At 40.7% G+C, this 9521-nt stretch overlaps 1 protein-coding gene across 3 annotated transcripts in view; it reads right to left on the minus strand.

Annotated features, from left to right (window-relative positions):
• The window catches only part of pak1 (p21 protein (Cdc42/Rac)-activated kinase 1), a 69065-nt gene extending 68068 nt beyond the window's left edge, over positions 1-997 (minus strand). For all 3 annotated transcript variants that reach the window (XM_014329324.1, XM_005947621.2, XM_005947620.2), the window contains exon 1: positions 810-997. The gene's annotated coding sequence lies outside the window, so the exon portion shown is untranslated. The remainder of the gene's footprint in view (positions 1-809) is intronic.
• Positions 998-9521: the final 8524 nt, after the last annotated feature.

Here is a 9521-nt window from a genome sequence, read left to right on the forward strand (position 1 = left end):
CCCCCCCCCAAAAAAAGCATCATGCTGCACATTTTCATAACATTTGTTCTATGAAAATTTGGCAGCACAAATTATAACAGAAGAAGAAGAAGAAACAAAACTAACAGCATATACCGTGCTTAATGTTTTCCACTGGTGCACTCAGTTACTATCATCTCCAGCTACAACATTAAAGGGATGTACACATTAATAAGTCAATAATTGTGATCCCACCACACATATAAGATTCCACATAATGTGTATGTCTTCTTTGGTACATGTACTTTAATGCCCAACTGTGTAATTTTGACTTAAGTAAAAACGAAATACTTCTATCACTTCTTTCTAAATCAGTTATTACGTACTAAACAACCTTCAGAGAAACTTTTCATCTGTGTTTGGACTCACTGCTGCACATAAGTGTGAAATCTTTTGTGTTTTCTGCCAGATTTGTCTCTTGCATTTATTTCTGATGATATATTCTGATTTCCCGTGGTCCCCCGTGTGCCTTGCTCTTGGTCTCCACATGTGCCACCCCGTGGAAAAAAACCCTGGAAACGCCCCTGCCGGTGTAATAAAATAATAATCATACCACCCACTCCTCAGACTGTTACAAGCTCTGATTTTTGTGCGGGTTTTATGGGCCTGCAGGTTCCGGGCCGTTAATATAGAGGTGCAGTGGACAGAATAAGGAGATAACAGTGCGCTCCCAGCCTACAGTAATCATTAACCCCTTCTATTCTCACGCAAATGAGCTCCCAGCGCACCATGCCCGACTGAGAATGGAGATGCAGGGCTAATTCAGAGATAAAGTCCAAAGGTTCACTCACCACTTGTCCGGTCGTAAATGTAAATCCCACAGTGCCTGCGTGGTAATTTCCGACACCGGGACACCACGTCTCCTGTAGTGGGAAAACTCCGCTACCCTGTCGGCTCAGCCCTGCTGTGCTCCGTCTCCCTCCTGGCTGCTTTTTTAACAGTAAACTTGCCGAACCCAGCCTATTGTTAGCGAGGCGCAGAGAAGGCTGCTGCACAGAAACGCCCGCCTCCTCCAGCGCCATTGGACCCCGTTCAGCCTCTCTCTCCTCCGATTGGCTGAGCCAGATGTCCCCTAGAATCCAGGGCGGGTTGCAGCGCTCCGGTTCAGAGCGCGCCGTGGTGCATTCACAACACTAAAAAATAGTGAGAAATTTTACTTTTCGTTGGGTACTGGCTCCCGGCGTTGCTTTCATGTTTGACACTGACAGTAGATCGTGAAAACGGAAAGAATAAGGAATTTATGAAACCATGAATAAGACCTGATTATCAAGACACAGATATGGGAGCAGTCTGTGCCAGTCAGCTAAAAATGCAAGTCAAATCGTTTTATCTACGAAGCATATTTAAACACAAGTAACGGAAAGATTTTTACTTTATCATGATATCATTTTGATAAATGTTTTATTGTATTAAGCTAGATTATTTGTATATGCAACATGTAACAGTTAGCTAACTGTTACATGTTACATAGCTATTTAAGATGTCTTATGTTATCTGAAATAAATCTGTTAAATAAAAAAATACCATCTGACTCATTTTAATAAAAAAAATTAAAAGTAATTTTAATGTTTTTAATGTTTCTTTTAACAATGTAAATAGTTGTTAAAACAAATAAATCAATTATTTGATGATACAGACTTACTGGGGTAAACGGCATGGTAAACAAAGAACATGCTTGGGAAATTAACTTAATGAAGAGGGGAAAATAAAAGAAACCTATGAAACAATAAATATAACAAATAGATTATATCTCCAGAACTTTCATTTGCATGTATGACATTATTAGATTAAAAATATATAATTTTGTAATCAAATTTTTTCAAAGTAAATAATTAAAACAGGTTATTCTACGTACTGTTGCCTCATTAAGTGGGTCCAGGGTAAAAATTTGTAAGAAAAGTTGTAACGCTCTATAAAAATATGCTGTGTCTGTAATAACTGGACGAACATCTATAACTGCTTCTTCTCATTTAAAACCTGAGATAGAAAATTTAAGAAGGTGTTGAGCCGTTTTAAGAATCTGAAGATAAAATTATATTATTTTATCTTTCCTCCTCTGGTAAACTCAAATTAAACATGTGGAGAAACACTTTTTCTGGTTTTACTTTATGGGGAAAAAACAGAAGAAAATTTTTTTTACAATAAATTTGATGTCAGTTCCATCCAATCACATATCATGTCAGGTTAAACGAGCCACAATTACATGAAAAGAAGAATGGGATGGCGCCATCTAGTGGCGAGAGGCTGTTCAAGCCTCACGGTGGAAATGAGGAACGCACATAAACTCAAACGGGCAAACGGCTGTTTTCTAGTTCTGAAAAAACAAAACCCAAGGAAGTTTGGAAAGATTTGGAAAGCGGCGGGGGCAAAAATTTGCTCAGGTCCTTGCTGAAGAAAATCTTTCTAAAATTTCCTACAATTATAAACAATACACTCACTATATACACGACTCTCACAATAAACATTTACTGCCTGTCTTATGAAAAAAGAATTCCTAATTTTCCCAATTTGTTTGGACAATGATTAGAAAAACATAAAATAAGATAATAAGTCACACTGACAGAAAACTGAAAGTAAGAAAATATCTCTTTATTATCTTTATGTCTGTAGACATGCTGCTTTCAGTGGTTTCAGTGGTTCGTTTCCTCCCACACACACAAACAATTTCACACACATCCAAATGTTTTTTCGCATATTGTGTGTCTATGTGTGTGTAAGCTTAAATTTTGTCCAGATATTCACCAGTAATAGAGGCTGAATTTTAATGATTTTAGTAGTACTCTGACTTTGACGGTGATATTTTCTTTGGTGGTTCATGGTTTCCTGAGGACTGACAACTGAGCGTAAAACAAAAGAGATTTTAATGGATTTAAATAAAATAAGACAAATGCACTACAGATAGTTTACATGATATTCCAAATAGAGTCTAAAACTACAAGGAAGCAACAGTACTCCAAGTCAAAGGAACATGAGGAGCTGGCACTGAAAAATGTGGGTGTCTGGGCTCAGCTTTAAAAATATGGTGAGGAGCTTGGTCATGACTGACCTCATAGCTCAGGTGTTTCAGACATCTTCTACCTGGAGGAGACCCATGACACTTTGTTTTTCAGCAGCCCTAGAAACACCTTTGTGTCTCCCAGAAGAAGATGAAGATGGCTGTGGAGACAACCCTACTACCCCCAAACCTGGACGTGTATATGTTGTGGCTATGATGTGACACAGTTTAAGCCTACACTCTGTGCATTCATATCCACAAACCAAAACACACGATGAAATATATAAGTGAGGCTTTCAAAGTTCTTCTTATCTGATGTGTATTACATCACTGTAGAACAAACCATAAAACTGTAAAATGTACTTTCAAAACTATCCAGTGGGCTGGGTTGGACACAAAGGCCCGGTTTAGTCCCCCAGATCACACATTTGATACTTCTGAACCTGCGCAACAAACTTTGTGAGAGCTGTAAAGTATAAAAGCCGCTTGATAGACAGAGCACTTGATATCGAGCCAAATGCTTCAAAGTGTTCCTTGATGATGTGATAAAGAAGTGGCTTTCCTCCTCCAACCTCAAACAGGAAGCTCATGAAGAGAGCAGTGTCAGTGTTTGGGCGACACTCACCAGGAGACCTCTGAGCAGGATGGCTGCAGTCGCACAGCTCTGCTTCTCCCTGCTGTTCACTCTCATCAGCAACATTCATGCAGACGAATTTATCGTGATAATCGAGGAAGAAGGATTCAATCTCCCAGATGAGGGCAACTTCTGCACTTCACAGTATATGAAGATCTGACAGGATGACTCTCGGTTCCTGATATATTTCATGGTTCTTCTTCATTTACTCTCAACAACCTGACGGACTCGGACTCTGGACTGTACCAAGATGTGTGCTGGACTCAGGGCAATGTGACATATGAGAGACACATAAGCCTGACTGTGTGTAGGACAGTAAGTGACTGAATATGCTTTATTGAAAATCATGAAGCAACAGCAGTAGTACATTATGAGCGAGTAGGTGACAATCTGATGGTCCAGTGGATCAAATGTGAGTTTTCATGGGAATTTTGCATGGGGAGGACATTTCATTGGCAGTATGATCTGGACCAGTCCTGCTAATGGGTTAAGGACCTCCTGAAGGTCCAGAAGGATGGCGCCAGCTCTCCTAGAGTGACTGTTTGTCTCCTGAAATCTCCTCCATGCTCTTGAGCTTGAGACTGTGGTGGGAGACAGAAAACTTTCTAGCAATGGCATCAATTGATTGCCAGCTGGAAAAAAGTCCTTTCTGACAGCAGATGTTGTGCAAATTTGTGAATGACACTGGTACTGACTGGGATCAGTGGCTGCCTTACCTCCTCTTTGTGTATAGAGAAGTACCCCAAGCTTCTACTGGCTTCTCACCTTTTGAACTGTTATATGGTCATGAAGTAAGGGGCCCCCTCTCTTTGCTAAAAGAAATGTGGGAGGGTGACTGGAGAGGGGCAGGGGCTACTAATGTCATCTCATATGTTATACAGACGAGGGAGCGACTTGAGAAGATGACTGAGCTAGCCCAAGCTCTTATGGCAGCTGCCCAGCAACATCAGAAGGTCTGGTATGATTGGGCAGCTCAGGAGAGGTCATTCGAACCTGGACAAAAGGTACTTGTACTCCTTCCAAGTAATGACAGTAAGCTGTTAGCAAAATGGCAAGGACCTTTTCAGATTCAGCAGAAACTGGGAGCTACCACCTATCAGGTGGCAACTCCAGGTCACTCTCGCTCCAGTAGAGTTTTGCATGTAAATCTCCTGAAGGAGTGGGTGGAGAGGCCGAAGAGAGCAGAAGTGCTTTTGATAGAGGAGCAGTATCTTCCCTCAGGTGTGCGCCAGCATTTGGACCTTTCAGAAGAAAAACAGCTTCAGGTGAGAGAGTTATGCAGCTCTGGGGTGTTTCAGGAGAATCCTGGGAGGACGGATGTTATTGAACATGACATTGTATTAAAGGATGGGGCGTCTGTGAGATGTGTGAGTTATAGGATTCCAGAGCGGCTGCTAACATCATTGAGGAAGGAGGTGGATTTAATGTTGTCTCTAGGAATCATTGAACCATCTAAGAGCGAGTGGTGCAACCCAGTGGTTTTGGTCCCAAAGAAGGATAGTAGCCTGCAGTTTTGTATTGATTTCAGGTACTTGAATGCCATCTCAAAGTTCGATTCATACCCTACACCTAGAGTTGATGATCTGATTGAGCGACTTGGGAAAGCCCGGTACCTGACAACTCTAGATCTAAATTCTAGATGCAAGGGCTATTGGTAGGTACCACTTGCTCAAGGGAACTGACTGCCTTCTAGACACCATGGGGGCTATTCCAATCCACAGTCCTGCCTTTTGGTTTGCATGGAGCCCCTGCCATATTTCAGAGGCTGATGGATCGAGTACTGTGTGGTTTGTCAGAGTTCACGGCAACATATCTGGATGAGATTGTGATTTACAGCCAAACCTGGGAGGAGCACCTCAAACATCTAGGAAAGGTACTAGAGCGTCTCAGAGAAGCTGGGCTGACTGTTAATTTAGCAAAATGTGTTTTTGCCAAGGCTGAAACAGAATACCTGGGATTTGTCATAGGAAATGGGGTGATAAAACCACAAGTGAGCAAAATCAGTGCCATTGAATCCTGCAGTTTGCCACAGACAAGGAAACAACTTAGATAATTTCTTGGCATGGCAGGGTTCTACCACCGATTTATCCCTCATTTCTCTGCCAGGGCGTCTCCCCTCACTGATCTAACAGGTTCTAGGTGCCCTAACCAGATTCAGTGGACGGAGGAGGCTGAGGCAGCTTTCTGGGACATCAGGCAACCACTCAGTAAGACTCCAGTCTTGTATAGCCCAGATTTTGAGAGACCTTTTATTCTTCAAACTGATGCTTCTGACAGGGGTCTGGGGGCTGTTCTTCTACAGGGACCACCCAATGAGCGACACCCAGTGGCTTTCATTAGATGTAAAATGTTCCCAAGAGAGATGAGATATTCAACGGTGGAAAAAGGAGCTTTAGCAATCAAGTGGGCACTTGATTCCCTCAAGTATTACCTCCTAGGCTGGGAATTTACACTGGAAACGGACCACAAGGCGCTCCAGTGGTTGGAGAAAATGAAGGATATGAATGGACGAATCACCAGATGGTACTTTGCGATGCAGCCATTCCGTTTTACCATCCAGCATATTGCAGGCAAGAAAAACTGCACAGCGGACTATCTCTCTCGCTGTTCCAGCTCAGTGCCGAGGGGGGGAGTGTGTGATGGATGCATGCAACCACACAACAGAAATACTTGGGTAATATTCATTTGATCTTTTTGTCTTATGTTTACATTATGATCTAAAGCTTCTGTGATCATAGGTTAACTAATTTGATATTTTGAGTTTACCTGTAATGCATGACAGCACTAACCTATAGTCCAAATGGTGGCAAAGACTCTGTTTTGCATTGTTTGTTATTTTATATGGGTATATGTTATATTAATTACATTTCTGTTGTTTCTGAGTTACCTGGCCTCCGCTCCAGTCCTTCCTGGTTTGTCTGAAAGAGGAGGCTGAGGGTGGAGCTGGTTTAATTGCAGAAGCCAATAAAATGGACAGGACCATCACATCATTGTGATCATGTAGGGGGAATGGGGATCTTCTTGAATGATGGTTAGCTGTTATTGCTCCAGTTTTCACCTTGGGTGTATATAATGGTTTGCTCATTTGCTGTATAACTGGAGCTGTTTCTCATTTGGGCAGGTCAGTTTGTTGAGTTATGTTTTGTTAAGTGACTTTTGAGTAGTTCTGTTAAGTTAACCTCTTTTATGGGCCCACTTGGTTCTTAAAAAAAAGTTTATTTTTGTCATTTTGAATTTTTGTAATCATCTCGTCCTTTTTGGGGTATAATAAAACCCATTTTTTGAAGATTACATTTGTGCCTGTGTGTTCCTGGCTGCTTGGTCCATGACACACATGAATCAAACTGTCCTAGAGTACATTCACTAATCTACCACCCAGTTTGTGACATGAAAAGAGAAACAGGACCAGAAAGCACTTGGACTCATGTGCCTCATCTTTTAGTCAAAGTCAAGTCAAAGTCAACTTTATTGTCAATTCTGCCACATGTACAGGACATACAGAGAATAGAAACTACGTTACTCTCAATCCCTAGATAAAAAAGCAAATGAACATTTAAATATAAACCTCAAAGAAAGCATTAGTGCACCATTAGTACATCTCTGAAACACCTTCTTTCTCAGGAAGCCACATGAAGAGTAATACAAGGTGGGCCATTTATATGGATACACCGTAATAAAATGGGAATGGTTGGTGATATTAAAGTCCTGTTTGTGGCACATTAGTATATGTGAGGGGGCGAACTCCTCAAGATGGGTGGTGACCATGCTGGCCATTTAGAAGTCGGCCATCTTGGATACAACTTTTGTTTTTTTCAACAGGAAGAGGGCCATGTGACACATCAAACTTATTGGTAATGTCACAAGAAAAACAATGGCGTGCTTGGTTTCAACGTAACTTTTTAGAGTTTGTTGCATGGATTCAGGGGTCACAGATGCTGCTGGGCGGAAAGTGTACGGATAATCAGATAAAAATCATTTGTGCATGTGTGTTACTAAGATGAAGACACAAATGTGTGTTCATCTTATTCTAAAATAGCAGATTATGTAGTCAAGAGAAAACGACTTCAGTATGAAATAGTGCTGTCAGTGTTAATCTAGTTAAAATGACGTTAACGCCATAACTGCATTAATGCAGCAAATTTTGTTAGCGAGTTAACGCAGATCGCCCTGTGCATGTGGCTGGACGGTGCTAACGCATTAACGAGCTAACCGCACGAAGGTGTTGACACCGTGCACGGGATGATCCACGTTAACTTGCTAACTGAGATTTGCCGCGTCAATGTGGTTAACGTCATTTTAACGAGACTAACTGACAGCACTGGTATGAAAACAGCCTGCAGAGCATCCGCACTTCTGAAACTCTCTAATCTTTAAATGTGTGTGCTGTGACGTTATTTTGCAGGCTCAGACATACTTTTCAAATTCGACTTACACCCTAAAACATTTTTGTCTTGGTTTGGTTATTAAATGTGAATGTTTACCTCTTCACCAAAGACAGACAGGTCATTGTTCAGTTGTTTTACTGATGCAACACACTTGAGATCAAAGTTGGACCATATGCATCTACCGCAGATCGAAATGGACAGAGATCAGGTTAAATAAGTCTGTCAATAGTCAGAAGATGCTTTTGACAGAACTATAATAGGCCCAGTCATGCTTATTTTAATTTATTTAACTATCATTTCACAAGAAAATATGTCTCTTGAGATTAGAAATCTCTTTGGCAAGCATGGCTATCTTGTCTTAGTCAACATGTACTGATATGCATGAACTTGAACCAATATGAAATGAAACTGAGCTCAAACCACTGAAACTATCATCTCAGATAATGAAGAGAAGTTACTCAGAATCTATAATACAAGACAAAAGCGGTGTGTTTGTCTGTATGAGAGTGTGAAAACTGTCCACATGCTTATGACCAAAATGTATATTTGTGTTGACTTTAGATGGTTTATATGTAATTCTTAGATGAATTTAACAATTATGGGAGAAGGCAATTGTTTAACGATACACACACACGCACACACACACACACACACACACACACACACACACACACACACACACACACACACACACACAATTTTCATCTGATTCTTTCACTTTCCGAGCAGCATCTCTTCATTATTATCATTCTTATTGTCTGTAACTTTTGTCTGTAAGCAGTTTCACCTCCATTTCCTCTCATGTTGGTACAAATTTCCTGATGGGTGACTGCACACATAAACAGCATATCATGGCCAAGAAAAGATATGCTGCTTACAAAGGAGATTTTTAATTTCAAGAGTCAGATTTCCTGTCAAATGAAGGTGAGAAGGCTCCACCTCATCAGCTCGACTCCCGTCTGTTTTGGCTGCTCTGCTCCATAATTCACTCTTTATTTGCTCAGATTGGTTCTCCACACTCTGAATTCCTCTAGCAGAGCATTGTGGCTTAAAACTCAGATTTTGTTCTATTAACAAATATTTTTGCTGGTTTCACTTTATGGGAAATAATACACTGAGGGGAAAAGAAAACATAAAAATATTATTATTGTAAACTAAATGAGGTGAATACTGAAGTGGCGCCACCACGTGGTAGAGTGAGTTGGTTGCTGGAGACAGGGTAAAAATAAAGCCAGCAGAAAACAGAAAATACATGAAGAAACATATAAACAGCTTTTACTGACCTGAAAAGTCAAAACAGGAAGAAGTCTTAAATTGGATGAGATTGTACCTTTAATAGGGTTTCTGAGTAGAGCGGACTTTGACTTTTAAGTTGGTGCCTCTGAATGAATGCAGCAATTTAAAAAAAGTAAGTAAGAAAGAAACGCAAATGTCACAGAAGTTTGATTTCCTACATAAAGTTTAGTAAAGTGAGTAAAAGGGACATGAA

Source organism: Haplochromis burtoni, unplaced genomic scaffold, assembly GCF_018398535.1.
Source record: "Haplochromis burtoni strain Fernald_Lab_line unplaced genomic scaffold, NCSU_Asbu1 Contig_536, whole genome shotgun sequence".
Lineage (NCBI taxonomy): Eukaryota > Metazoa > Chordata > Actinopteri > Cichliformes > Cichlidae > Haplochromis > Haplochromis burtoni.